Source organism: Microtus pennsylvanicus, chromosome Y (genome assembly GCF_037038515.1).
Source record: "Microtus pennsylvanicus isolate mMicPen1 chromosome Y, mMicPen1.hap1, whole genome shotgun sequence".
NCBI classification, from domain to species: domain Eukaryota; kingdom Metazoa; phylum Chordata; class Mammalia; order Rodentia; family Cricetidae; genus Microtus; species Microtus pennsylvanicus.
The window spans coordinates 779,130-793,899 of NC_134602.1; positions in this window are offsets into that span (position 1 = coordinate 779,130).

Consider the following 14,770-nt stretch of genomic DNA (forward strand, 5'->3'; position numbering starts at 1 on the left):
GTGTCATTTTTGCCACCCCCTTGGCGGGGGAAAAATCTATTCATGTGAAGACCCATTGCTTGGAGGCCTGGGCGGCATGGGGAAAACCTGTCCGTTTAAAGACAGACAATGGCCCTGCCTACTCTTCCAAGGGTTTTCGTGCCTTTTGTGCACAACTCCAGGTTGAGCACACTTTTGGTCTGCCCTACAACCCCCAAGGCCAGGGGATAGTGGAAAGAGCCAATCGCAGCCTCAAGGAGCTCTTAGAAAAACAAAGAGGGGGAATGGCTGAGACTGCCTCCCCCCGGAATAGGATTGCTATGGCCCTTTTCACTCTTGATTTTTTTTTTATAATGGATGACAAAGGTCATACTGCAGCCAACAGACACGCCCACACCTCCCCGGAAGGGGCAGGGAAGGATGTGGAAAGTGACGTGGAAGGATGTGTTGGAGAATAAATGGTATGGCCCGGACCCCGTTATCCGGAGGTCCAGGGGAGCTATTTGTGTTTTTCCCCAGGACCGAGAAGTGCCTCATTGGGTCCCGAGCCGCCTGACCAGAACTGTTGAAGTCCATCATGACAATGACCCAGCTGCTCTTCAGGATGCTGATACTGCTGATCCGGTCGAAGATGATGCCACTGCTGTTCCTGATGACAATGGCGATGACAATCCGGAATCGAGCAGAGCAGAGATGGGGAATACTGTCTGCCTTCTTCACACTGGCAGGAGGTGGCACCCTCGTCTGATGGCAAGGCATGCTCTGGACACTCCAGGCAAGGGCTTTCAGACGCCTCAGACTTGAAGAATCCTGGCGAGCAGGCTTGGCAGGCATCAGCAACCTTCTCGTAGCCCGCCTGGCACAGACACTGCCCAACAGGTACCAGCCACAGTGGCCAGGGGGTGAGTCTCGGAGACGGCCATGGTGATGGTCTCAGGGAAGCGAGCCAGGCTCTGCAGAATCTCTGGACACGGAAGGGGAGTAGCGCCACACAGGGGCCGAAGTCCTGGAAGGCCAGGTAGAAGCCCTTCCAGGTGAGTGGCCTCACCGATGCGCTCCACCACGTTCAGCTTGACATTGCGAGCCTCAAAGTCGCTGCTGACTGTGGTCTCATCCGGGGTTATGGTGTCGATCTTGGTGAACTGGTGCTTCTGGAAATTGGTACCATAGTCCACATCCAACTCGGCGTAGTAGAGGTTGAAGGTCTCTTTGCAGGAGCTGGCGCCTCCCGGGAAGCTGTTGCAGTCTCGCACAGTGAAGTAAAGCCTCAAGGAATTTTTATTATATATTTACCTAAACCTATGCACAAAATATCTAAGTGTATGTGTTTATATACACATTCATTTGGAAGTTAAGCCACATGAATTTGCAATGCTCTTCACAAGAACCACTCCACATGAGTAACTTTTTTTACAAGGGTTAGTCATAGAAATCCAAGTGACTCTCAAAACAATACAGATTTTAAATGTAACCCTTGATTGCCTCTTGGAGATGGAGAGTGAACTCCTATTGCTAAAGATACCACACACATAGAAAACATAACTTGAGCTGGAACTTATCTGTAAGCATTTTCTGTCTATTTAGCTTCTACTGTTCAGAAAACACTATTCAATTTGACAAAGAAGGGAGGAAATTATACAGTCCTACCCAGCTGCAATATCTATGAATCATGACAATTACCAGTTTGATAAGATATGCAGAAAGGTACAATAAGTGGCACGCACATGTCGATAGCAACCAATAGATACCTAATTAGACTTAAGGCCCAATTCTAGAGGAAAGAAATCACACGCAACACAGAAAAATAGATATCATCCCATGAACCTTAGAAAAAATCTACAACTGCCACTTTGCAAGACCAGCATAGTTCTTTACTACATTCTAAATTTTATCCTGATACTAATAGGTAAGTTTACTTACCATTCATCACAGCAAATGTAGTAAACTGAAAACAATGCAAAGACCAACAGATCATGTAGAGCCTAACCCAATGGATATATGTACATCACAGCTCCAGCATCTATGGGTCTGGGAACATCTCAGAAAAGAGGCAGGAAATTTATAAGAATCAGAATACTAGGAATTCTATCATATAACAATCTCTCTTAGAAATGGTTTATGTGGGATTCCTCTCTGCATGTTGTGGATACCATTGGTTAATAAAGAAATTGTCTTAGGCTTGCACAGGGAATAGAGGTAGGTGGGGAAGCTAAACTGATTGCTGGGGAAAAGTAGGGAGATTCAGGGAAAAGACAAGGAGACTCCACCAGAGACAGACACACTGAAACTTTGCTGGTAGGTGATACACAAATTACTAGAAATGGGTTAAATTAAGATGTAAGAGCTAGCCAATAAGAAGCTAGAGCTAATGGGCCAAGCAGTGATTTAATTCATACCATTTCTGTGTGATTATTTCAGGGCTAAGCGGTTGGGAACTAACTAGCAACCTCTTTCCAACAAATGGTTGCATTTTAAAAGCCCAGAATAACAGCAGAGACATGGAAAAAGTAAAATTTTGTAGCATCCCACCCCTAGACAAAGAACTACAGAGAATTATTGACTGCTGGAAGTAGAATTAGTCTGCTGGAGTATATAAAAGGGCCTGACCCACAGAGTTACAGGATCCACAACACAGGGAAGAAACAGAAAGAAGAGTCCCAATGAGGGACCAATATCAGTAGTGTAGAAACTAGAGGACTCGAACCAGACCAATGACTCTTTGCAATGAAAGTTTGCTAATAAAGATATATGTCCTAAAGGGTATATTGTGTGACTCATGGTGTCATATTGCAGCTCCCATAGTGAGATTTTAAAATTTTGCTCCCCTTTCTTTTTTTCTCCTAAATTTTATTGGGGGGAGCATTGCAGGGGCAGAAGGTGGATGCAAAGTACAGGGAAATAAATGGGATCAAGAGGTGTGATGTAAAAGACACATAGAATAAATAGAAAGTTTAAAAATGAGTTTTGCCTTTGCTTCTAATATGCATGTTTAAAATTCAATAAAAGTACAATTTAACTACAGAACTGTGAGTTATTTTAAAACATAAAAAGCTGCAAGTAATAATGTAAGAGAAGATTGTAAACTCTCAGTCAATGTTTCCCACTTCAGGTCTGGCTCACCCACACTTCAGTCAACAGGTTTGGCTCCATTGTGATGCTCAAGCAAAGTACAGGGCCTACTCCCCCAAGTGTTGCAGCTGGTAAGGGTCAGGGACAGCTGTTTTGCTCTTATGCCCACAGGACCAGCATTCCCACCTGCCTCAGATGGGAATATAGTGGGGGTCTCTCCACCCCCATGCCAAAAACCCAGTTCTTTTAGACTTTTCTTTCTTTCCTACAGACTTTTCATTTTACTGGTGAGTTCCTAACAAGTTATAGAGTCATTCATAAACATTTTTATTCCCACTTTACTTTTCCCCTTTCTCATTTCTTTATAACTTCACTAAATATTGGTATCTTGAATTTTGTAAGAAAAGAACCCTCTACTATATATTTTAGTAAAAGAGTACAGTAAAAACAGTTTTATGTGAGGAATGAAATTCAGTTTTATGTGAGGAATGGAAGATAAAAGTATTTTTAAGCACTCCAGGCAGTCGTGCACATGTCTTTGATCCCAGCACTCAGGTGCAGAGGTAGGTGAATCTCTGTGAGTGAGTGGGAAGCCTAGTTTATAATGTGGGCTCCGGGACTGAACAAAGAAACCCTGATGTGGGATGCCCTTCTATATGCTGAGAATATGGGTTGCTCTTATTGGTTGATGAATAAAGCTACTTTATGCTAGCTTATGGCAGGGCAGAATATAGCTAGGCAAGAAAGCCAAACTAAATACAGGGAGAAAGAAAGCAGAGTCCGGGGAGACATTAGCAGTTGCCACTGAAGCAAAATGTGAGATAACAAGCTGCAAAACTTATTGTAAAATAGAAACTAATAAAAATGATTTAATTTAATTTCAAGAGCTAGCTAATAATAAGCCTGAAATAATAAGCCAAGCACTTTGTAATTAACATTAAGCCTCAGAGAGGCTATTTTAAAAGTGGCTGCACGACAGGGTGGGATGAAAAGCCTCCAGTTACAAATAGAATTCATCATCTGATGTGGATTCACATAAGACTTGAGAAAGCTTTAAAAGGGTTCTGAAAGTACAGAAACAGAGCCATACTGTGCTTCCTAGTCTCACAATCTGATGCCAGCAGCAGTGCAGAGGTATGTCTCCTAACAGTTGCCTACAAGATGAAACTTGCAGTCAGTTATCATGATCTAAGCAGTGTGGCAGATTTTCACAGTCTTGCACAGTTCTTGATACAGAAAGGCTAATCTTCCATGTGCTGCATGACAGATTTAGCTTTTGCTCATACAGACAAATAAAAGCTAAAAGATACTCAGTAAAAGAGGTTCAGATGGCAAGACTCTAAACAGGTTTCAGCATATTTTACAATATGTGCTGGCTTAAGAAACAAAGAAAATGAGTATAGGTAGTTATAGAAGTATATAAATCATTTAAAAATAAAATAAAGTATTTAAAGAGATAGTAAAAATAATATAAAAGGTAGGAAATACACAGGGAGTCTGGATCCTTGTATTGTGGTGATTTTGAATTTTTTGATGGTTGATGTTTAAGAGACAGCTGCTGGGAGACATGGGATTGAAAGAGAGACTGATAAAATATACCAACCTAAGTATTTTAAAAATGCCTTAACTTAACAGAAGTCAAAAAATATATTTGTAGAATGGAACTTAAAAGATGCATTGCTTTGGAGAAATGATTTTGCTTTTGTTTCCACAAGAAACAAAAAGACTGTGAATTCATTCTAGGTTGATTTGGATCTGGTTCTTGACAGGTAATATTGATCAACAAAGGTTATAACTGTTCCTCCCAGGACTTGGTCATTATTTCAAAATTTTAGCAGGTACCTTAATGATACTTCACCCACAGACACAGAAAACAGTTTGGAGAACATGATATCCACCTTCCCAATGTTGGTGTGTATGAATGGTTTTTGATTATTTGGTAGGTTAAGGATGTTTGCTATATTTAGGGAATATAGAATATAGGATAAAAAGGCAACTATTAGTCTCAGATGTTTTGCATTGGCATGGAGTTTGGTATAATAAAACAAATTTAACTTTTATACTGTAAATGTTTCTATTCATGTTTAAAGAATTTGTATATTGATGCAAATTTAAGATATTGTCCTTATACTGTACATCTGTTTCTATTTTTGCTTGAGGTATTAACTATACTGCTCATACCTATTCAGCCTGTTTAATTATTAATATAAAGCTTTAGTCCTTAAAAGCTATTCAAGATAATAAAATACATGCTAATGGTCACCTATATCTGTCACACTTATAGTCACACTAGTTAGGTTTTCAAAGTTATTATTTCATATAGATATGTGATCTTCAAGCACTTCAAAAACTTACAGAATATGTCATTTAAATGTTTTAATAACTTAGACTTTCCTCAATTTGAGATGCATCTGCTCTCGTAGCAAGAGTTACTTGGCTCTCTTCCTATCCCATCCAGCTTACATCCAGATCCCCCCACCACCACCCCGTTTACCTCCCTCCCTCCCTTCTTTGGAGGCAGAGCACCTCCCAGTTTAGCCTGCTTGGGCACTGGGACCAGACCCGAAGCTTAAGGAAAAGGGGAGGGCGGTAGCTCCATTGTCCCCATAGCCTGCCTTCAGCAAGCAGGGTGGGCCCTTTGTTTGCGAGCTAACCAAGCAGCAAGCAGATCCGATCTGGACACCAGGGGAAACATCACTGGGGAGTGACATCATTGGGAAGGTACATCAGTGGGCAAGAAGACCTGATCCTGTAAAGGAAGATCCATAGGAGAGTATTGGGAGGAAGAGATGGGGAGACGCCAATGCAAGAATTCACCCAACAATCTGAAAAACAACACGATACCACCAGAAGCCAGCGACCTCACAACAGGAGGACATGATCACCTTAATCAAGAAGAAGTAGAAAAAACTAACTTCATGAAAGTGATTGACACCCTTAAACAGCATATAAAAAACGCCCTTATAGAAATGGATGAGAAGTATAACAGAAAGTTCGAGGAATTGAGTAAATCAGTGAATGATACCCTAGGAAACCAAGGAAAAACAATCAAGCAGATAATGGAAACAGTTCATGACTTGAAAACTGAAATGGAGGCAAAGAAGAAAACACAAACAGAGGGCCGGCTGGACATGGAAAATCTAGGTAAACGAATAGAGACTACAGAAACAAGCATAACCAGCAGAATAGAAGAGATAGAAGAAAGAATCTCAGATTCTGAGGATAACATAGAGAAAATAAACGCACTGATCAAAGAAAACAGCAAGTCCAACAAACTCTCATCACAAAACATTCAGGAAATATGGGACACAATAAAAAGACCAAACCTAAGAATAATTGGAGTAGAAGAAGGAGAAGTAGTGCAGCTCAACGGTCCAGAAAATATATTTAACAAAATTATAGAAGAAAACTTTCCCAACCTGAAGAAGGATGTACCTATGAAGGTTCAAGAGGCATACAGAACCCCAAATAGGCTGGATCAAAAAAAAATCCCCTCGCCATATAATAATCAAAACACAAAATATACAAAATAAAGAAAGAATATTAAGAGCCGCAAAGGAAAAAGGCCAACTTACTTATAAAGGTAAACCTATCAGACTTACACCTGACTTATCTATGGAAACCATGAAAGCCAGAAGGTCCTGGATAGATGTACTGCAAAAACTCAGAGACCATGGATGCAAGCCCAGACTACTATATCCAGCCAAGCTTTCGTTCACTATAAATGGAGAAAACAAAATTTTCCAGGATAAAAACAAATTTAAGCAATACGTAGCCACAAATCCAGCCTTACAGAAAGTAGTAGAAGGAAAATCAGTAACCAAGGAGTCCAACAACGACCTCCAATAACTCAGACATCTAGAGACCCTTCACCAGCGCAACTCAAAGAAGGGAAACACACAAACCCTACTACTAAAAAAGTGACCGGAGTTAACAACCACTGGTCATTAATATCACTTAATGTCAATGGGCTCAACTCACCTATAAAAAGCCACAGGCTAAGAGATTGGATTCGAAAACAGGATCCAACATTCTGCTGTCTACAAGAAACACACCTCAACCACAAAGACAAGTACCTACTCAGAGTAAAGGGCTGGGAAAAGGCTTACCAAGCAAATGGACCTAAGAAACAAGCAGGTGTGGCCATACTAATTTCTAACGAAGTTGACTTCAAACTTAAATCAATCAGAAGAGATGGAGAGGGACATTTTATACTCATAACAGGAACAATTCATCAGGAAGAAGTCTCAATCCTGAATATCTATGCCCCTAATATAAAAGCACCCACGTACGTAAAAGAAACATTGCTAAAATTCAAGACAGCCATCAAACCGCACACACTAATAGTAGGAGACTTCAACAGTCCTCTCTCACCAATGGACAGGTCAATCAGACAGAAACCTAACAGAGAAATAAGAGAATTAATGAAGGTAATGAATCAAATGGACTTAACAGACATCTATAGAACATTCAACCCAAAGAGGAAAGAATATACCTTCTTCTCTGCAGCTCATGGAACCTTCTCGAAAATTGACCACATACTTGGTAACAAAGCTAACTTACACAGCTACAAAAATATATTACTAACCACCTGTGTCTTATCAGACCACCATGGATTAAAGTTAGAATTCAACAACAATGCTACCCCCAGAAAGCCTACAAACTCATGGAAACTGAACAGTCAACTACTGAACCATACCTGGATTAAGGAAGAAATAAAGAAATTAAAGTCTTCCTTGAATTGAATGAAAATAAAGAAACAACATACTCGAACTTATGGGACACTATGAAATCAGTCCTAAGAGGAAAGTTCATAGCACTAAGTACCCACTTAAAGAAAACAGAGAAAGCACATATTGGAGATTTAACAGCCCACCTGAAAGCTCTAGAAAAAAAAGAAGCAGACTCACCTAGGAGGAGTAGAAGATTGGAAATAATCAAACTGAGGGCTGAAATCAACAAAATAGAAACACAGAAAACAATCCAAAGAATCAATGAATCAAGAAGCTGGTTCCTGGAGAAAATCAACAAGATTGACAAACCCCTATCCAAACTAGTCAAACGGCAGAGAGAAAATTTGCAAATTAATAAGATCAGAAATGAAAAGGGGGACATAACCACAAACACAGAGGAAATTCAGAGAGTCATTAGATCTTACTACAAAAGCTTGTATGCCACTAAACTGGAAAATGTAAAAGAAATGGACACTTTTTTAGATAAATACCATTTACCAAAATTAAATCAGGACCAGGTGAACAATCTAAACAGACCTGTCAGTCGCGAAGAACTAGAAGCTGTTATCAAAAACCTCCCTACCAAAAAAAGCCCAGGGCCAGATGGGTTCAATGCGGAATTCTACCAGAACTTCCAAGAAGACCTAATACCTATACTCCTCAATGTATTCCACAATATAGAAACAGAAGGGTCATTACCAAATTCCTTTTATGAAGCTACAGTTACTCTGATACCAAAACCACACAAAGACTCAACCAGGAAAGAGAATTACAGGCCAATCTCACTCATGAATATCGACGCAAAAATGCCTCAACAAAATACTGGCAAACCGAATCCAAGAACACATCCGAAAAATTATCCATTATGATCAAGTAGGCTTCATTCCTGAGATGCAGGGCTGATTCAACATATGAAAATCTATCAATGTAATCCAGCATATAAATGAACTAAAAAAAAAAACCATATGATCATTTCATTAGATGCTGAAAAAGCATTTGACAAAATTCAACATCCATTTATGTTAAAAGTCTTGGAGAGATTAGGGATACAAGGGTCATACCTAAATATAATAAAAGCTATATACAGCAAGCCAACAGCTAACATCAAATTAAACAGAGAGAAACTCAAAGCCATTCCACTAAAATCAGGAACACGACAAGGCTGTCCACACTCGCCATATCTCTTCAATATAGTGCTTGAAGTTCTAGCAATAGCAATAAGACAACATAAGGGAATCAAGGGGATTCAAATTGGAAAGGAAGAAGTTAAACTTTCGTTATTTGCAGATGATATGATAGTGTACATAAGCGACCCCCAAAACTCTACCAAAGAACTCCTACAGCTGATAAACACCTTTAGTAATGTGGCAGGATACAAGACCAACTCCAAAAAATCAGTGCCCCACCTATGTACAAAGGATAAAGAAGCAGAGGGAAATCAAAGAAGCATCACCTTTCACGATAGCATAAAATATCTTGGGGTAACTCTAACCAAGGAAGTAAAAGATCTATTTGACTTTAAGTCTTTGAAGAAAGAAACTGAAGAGGATACTAGAAAATGGAAGGACCTTCCATGCTCTTGGATTGGGAGGATCAACAAAAGCAATCTATAGATTCAATGCAATCCTCATCAAAATCCCAACAAAATTCTTCACAGAACAATAATCAACTTTATATGGAAAAACAAAACCTCGGGATAGCCAAAACAATCCTACACAATAAAAGTACTTCCTGAGGCATTACCATCCCTGACTTCAAACTCTATTACAGAGCTACAGTAATGAAAACAGCTTGGTAATGGCACAAAAACAGAGAAGTTAACCAATGGAAATGAATCAAAGGGCCGGATATTAATCCACAAACCTATGAACCTCTGATTTTCAACAAAGGAGCTAAAATTATACAATGGAAGAAAGCATCTTTAACAAATGGTGCTGGATGTCAATCCGCAGAAGAATGAAAATAGATCCATATCAATCACCATTCACAAAACTCAAATCCAAATGGATTAAAGACCTCAATATCAGTCTGAACATACTGAACCTGATAGAAGAGAAAGTGGGAAGTACTCTACAACATTTGGGCACAGGACACCACTTCCTACATATAATCCCAGTAGCACAGACAAAAAGAGAAACATTGAATAAATGGGACCTCCTGAAACTGAGAAGCTTCTGTAATGCAAAGGACACGGTCATTAAGACAAAAAGGCAGCCTAATGAATGGGAGAAGATCTTCACAAACCCTACCTCAGACAAAGGTCTGATCTCCAAAATATATAAAGAACTAAAGAAACTAGAAATTAAAACTCTAATTAATCCAATTAGAAAATGAGGTACTGAACTGAACAGAATTCTCAACAGAAGAAGTTCAAATGGCCAAAAGACACTTAAGGTAATGCTCAACCTCCTTAGCGATCAGGGAAATGCAAATTAAAACAACTTTGAGATACCATTTTACATGTGTCAGAATGGCTAAAACCAAAAATACCAATGATAGCCTATGCTGGAGACGATGTGGAGTAAGGGGAACACTCATCCATTGTTTGTGGGAATGCAAACTTGTGCTACCACTTTGGAAATCAGTGTGGCAGTTTCTCAGGAAATTGGGAATCAACCTACCCCAAGATCCAGTAATACCACTCTGATGAATATACCCAAGAGATGCCCAATCATACTATAAAAGCATTTGTTCAACTATATTCATAGCAGCACTATTTGTAATAACTGGAACCTGGGAACAACCTAGATGCCCCTCAATGGAAGAATGGATAAAGAAAGTTTGGAATATGTATGCATTAGATTACTACTCAGTGGTAAAAACAATGACATTTTGAATTTTGCATACAAATGGACAGAAATAGAAACCACTATCCTGAGTGAGGTAACCCAGGCCCAAAAAGATAAATATGGTATGTGCTCAACTCATTTGTAGACTCTAAGTATAAACAAGGACATTAAGTCTATAGTTCACAAGCCTAGAGAAGCTAAATAAGAAGGTGAACCCAAAGAAAAACACATATAGATCCTCTTGGAAATTGGAAGCAAACAAGAGTTCTGGGTAAAAGTTGGGAGCATGAGGGGTGTAGGTAAGGTTGGGGAATAGGGAGAGAGGTAGTGGGTAGGGAGAAGAGAAACACTGGGGAGAACTTGGGGGAGTGGAAGGGTAGTGATGAAGGAATGGAGGATATAGGAACAGGGAAGAAGATATCTACATTAAGGGAGCCATTTTAGGATTGGCCTGAGACTTGGCTCTAGAGGGGTTCCTAGGTGTCCATGGGGATGTCCCCAGCTAGGTCCCTGGGCAGCATAGAGTGAGCCTGAACATCCTTGCCCCACTATCACACTGATGATTATCTCGAATATCACTATAGAATCTTTGTCCTGTGACTGATGGAGATAGAGACAGAGACCCTCATCAGAGCAACGGACTGAGCTCCCAAGGTCCAGTTGAAAAGCAGAAGGAGGGAGATGATGACCAAGGAAGTCAGGACCACAAGGGGTTGTGTGAGGCAGTGTGTCTGTTCTAATGAGAGCTCACCAAATCCAGGTGTGCAGGGTTAAGCCAGCCCCTTTAGGAGGTGGGTTTGCCTCAGGCGAATGCGTACTGATGAATGGTCTCGTGGGAGGCGACTCCGCCCTTTCTTTCCTACCTCCTGGGCTACGCAGGAACCTAAGTTCTGTAAGTTTTTCATTAAAGTTGTAAATATTCTTTTATATCTGCATTGCATTTATTTACGCTGATACATTTGGCGCCCGCCCCTTGGGGCTTTGCGGAGACCTGGCCCAAATCGGAGTCTCTTGGGGCCACCGCTCCCAGCGGCTGTCTCCCTGGGCATGCAGACTGTACCCTTTCAGCCGGTCCCACTACGGCTGGGGACACAGCTGAGATTCACTCGATCTTTCCGGTGCCTGCTAAAAAGTCAAACGGGAATTAGCACTCCCCGGCCCCGCCCTGCCTGACAGTGGCACAAGCGCCTCTGTAAGAGCATGATCAGTCTTTGTTCCCCTCCCACCTCCGCCAGCACTTGGGTCACGTGACCGCAGCCCGGTGAGCCAGCTCAAACACGACTGAGTCCCTTTGATTTGTTCACTTTGGTGGCTTTCTCTCTGTTCCTTTTCTGGCCGAATTGCTATTAATCAGCCTGGTGTCTGCTCCAATTTTGTTTTTGAATCATTTATTTCAGACTTAGGCCATGTGGACTCAAGTGGACTCTTTTGCCACCACTGGCAGGAACCAGTCATTGCAGGTAAAAGAATTTTTTTCTTATATAAATAAAATGTCTGAGAACGTGACTGTTTCATATTTCAACAGCTTTTTTTGAGTGTACCAAGTGGGAGTTTTTACAAGAGGTGTCTATCACCCCACATTTATGGATATTTTTGGGATTCTTAATTTTCCTTAGCACTATTTGGTTTGATAATAGGAAAATGATAAAATCTCTTAAGGCAGAGGTTGAACATTTAAAAACTATTGAGAATGACAACAATCTTCTCAAGAATCAGTTTGAAGTTCTCCAGGAACTTTCTTTGTTTTGTTAAACAGATTTCTCTGATTTGTTAAACAGATCTTTGTTTAACATGACTCGGTTAACTGAAAAAAATTTAGAAAAGGTACAGGCTGATGTTAACGAGAAATTCATTACTATGGAAGAAGGAACAGCTGAATTAGATCGTAAGTTCCAGCAGTCCCTTTCTGTAGGAACTGAAACATTAACTGAGAGAATCAAAACTGCTGAATGTGACAATCGAATTTTGTCTAAAGCTTATGACAGATTGGCGGAAAGATTATCAATACAAGAAGGCACGGTTTATGCCAGAAAAATTATGTCCAAAGATGAGATGTTATCTCTAATGGACAAACTCCATACTTTAGAATCCTCAATGAAGGCTTTGGAACATAATTCTGGGCAGGAGATTCAGACATTGCAGAAGGCAATGGTGAATAGAATTGAAAAGATTGAGGAATTTCTAAATTCTGATGAAGAAGAGCAAAGGGTAGAAAGGCAAATTTTAACTACATCTGTGGATAAATCCCTCCGGGGCAATTTCCACAAAGCTCTACCTACAGCTCTACCTGCCTTTCCAGTAATAACAACAGAGAAGGTGATTGGTTCCAGAAACCCTAGGGTCATCAAGGAGGATACATGGGAGCCTGTCCATATGAATGACCTCAAAGAAATAAAACAGGCTGTCATGACTTTTGGGATGCATGCCTCTTTTGTTAAAGAGATGCTAAGAACTTGGGCCACAACAAGCAGAGCAACCCCCTCGGACTGGCTCCAGCTGAGCTCTGTGGTACTTGAGCGTGGACAGCAATTTAAATGGAAATGCTTATTCAGGCAAGAGGCTAGACTTTTAGAAGAGCAGGAAAAGGCAAAGGGAATTGACATTTCCCTAGATAAAATTCTAGGTGAAGGGCTGTTTTCTGACCCTCAAGAACAAGCTAATTTGGATGAAAACACACTCTCCATGTGTACTACAGCAGCCTTAAGGGCTTGGGACAGGGTACAAGGCCCAGGACAGAGAATGGAATCATTTGTCAGAGTTAAACAGGGTCAGAGAGAACCCTTTAGTGACTTTTTACAAAGACTAACTAAGGCTGTACAAATAGGGATATCTGACCCAGAAGCAAGACGTATAATGATTGAGTCTTCGGCTTACAAAAATGCAAATGTGGAATGCAAAAACATCTTGGGCCCTTTAAAGTTCAGATCAGCGCCCTTAAAAGAATGGGTCTTGCATACACTGGATGTAGACACATTTGACTATGGCACTGAAGCATGGGTAGAAGAAGCAATTTCCAATGGTAAAAGGAGACATCAGAATACCATATGTTTTAATTGTGGCAAAATGGGTCATATGAAAAGGAATTGTAAACAACAGATTTTCAGAAATAATAATAATGCATCTTCTAGAAATAACAGAAATAGGAGGACTCAGCATTCAGGTTAATGTAGAAGATGTGGAAAAGGCAGACACTGGACGAATGAATGCAGGTCTACAAGAGATAGACAAGGAAACCTATTACAGACAGGAAATGTGATGGGGGGGCCTCACAGGCCCCCAAGACAAACATGGTTCAGTCATTTCCAGTTTCTGCAGAGAACGTGCCTCATCAGGACAATTAGGAAGCCCCATGCCTACTGTTAAAAGCAATAATGATCAGAAAGATGAATTACGTGTGTTTTGGCAAACTTCTATAAATGATCAAAGACCTAAACTGAGAGTGTGTGTAAATGGCATTTTTATTACTGGCCTGCTGGACACAGGTGTTGATGTAAGTATCATTACCCCAGAATCTTGGCATCCATATTGGCCTCTTCAGAATGTATATGTTCAGCTCCTGGGAATTGGAACCCTATCTTGAGTAAGGCAGAGCACGAGATGGGTTGAACGTATAGGGCCAGAGGGACAAATAGGAAAATTAAGGCCATATGTAGCCAATATCGCAATGAATTTATGGGGTTGTGACCTATTACAACAATGGAATATCCAAATTAACATTCCTGCTACTTCTAGAGCCTATATTTCTGAGAATAATATTAAAAGCTATTACAAATGGAGAAAACCAGCCATTAGGGCTGTACAAGAACAAGCAATTGATGTCTCTTCAGAGATACCAACAGCCTTGCCTCTAAAATGGTTGACTGAGAAACCAATATGGACAAAGCAATGGCCTTTAGCTGAGGAAAAGTTACAGGCTTTAGAACAGCTGGTACAAGAACAACTAGATGCTGGACATATAGAAGAATCTACCAGTCCTTGGAATTCTCCTGTATTTGTGGTTAAGAAAAAATCAGGTAAATGGAGAATGGTGACAGATCTCAGGACCATCAACAAGGTTATTCAACCTATGGGCCCTCTGCAATCTGGAATTCCTTTGCCCTCTTTATTACCAAAAGGATGGCCTCTCATAGTTATTGATTTAAAAGATTGTTTTTTCACTATACCTTTGCAAAAAGAAGATAGAGAAAAATTTGCCTTCAC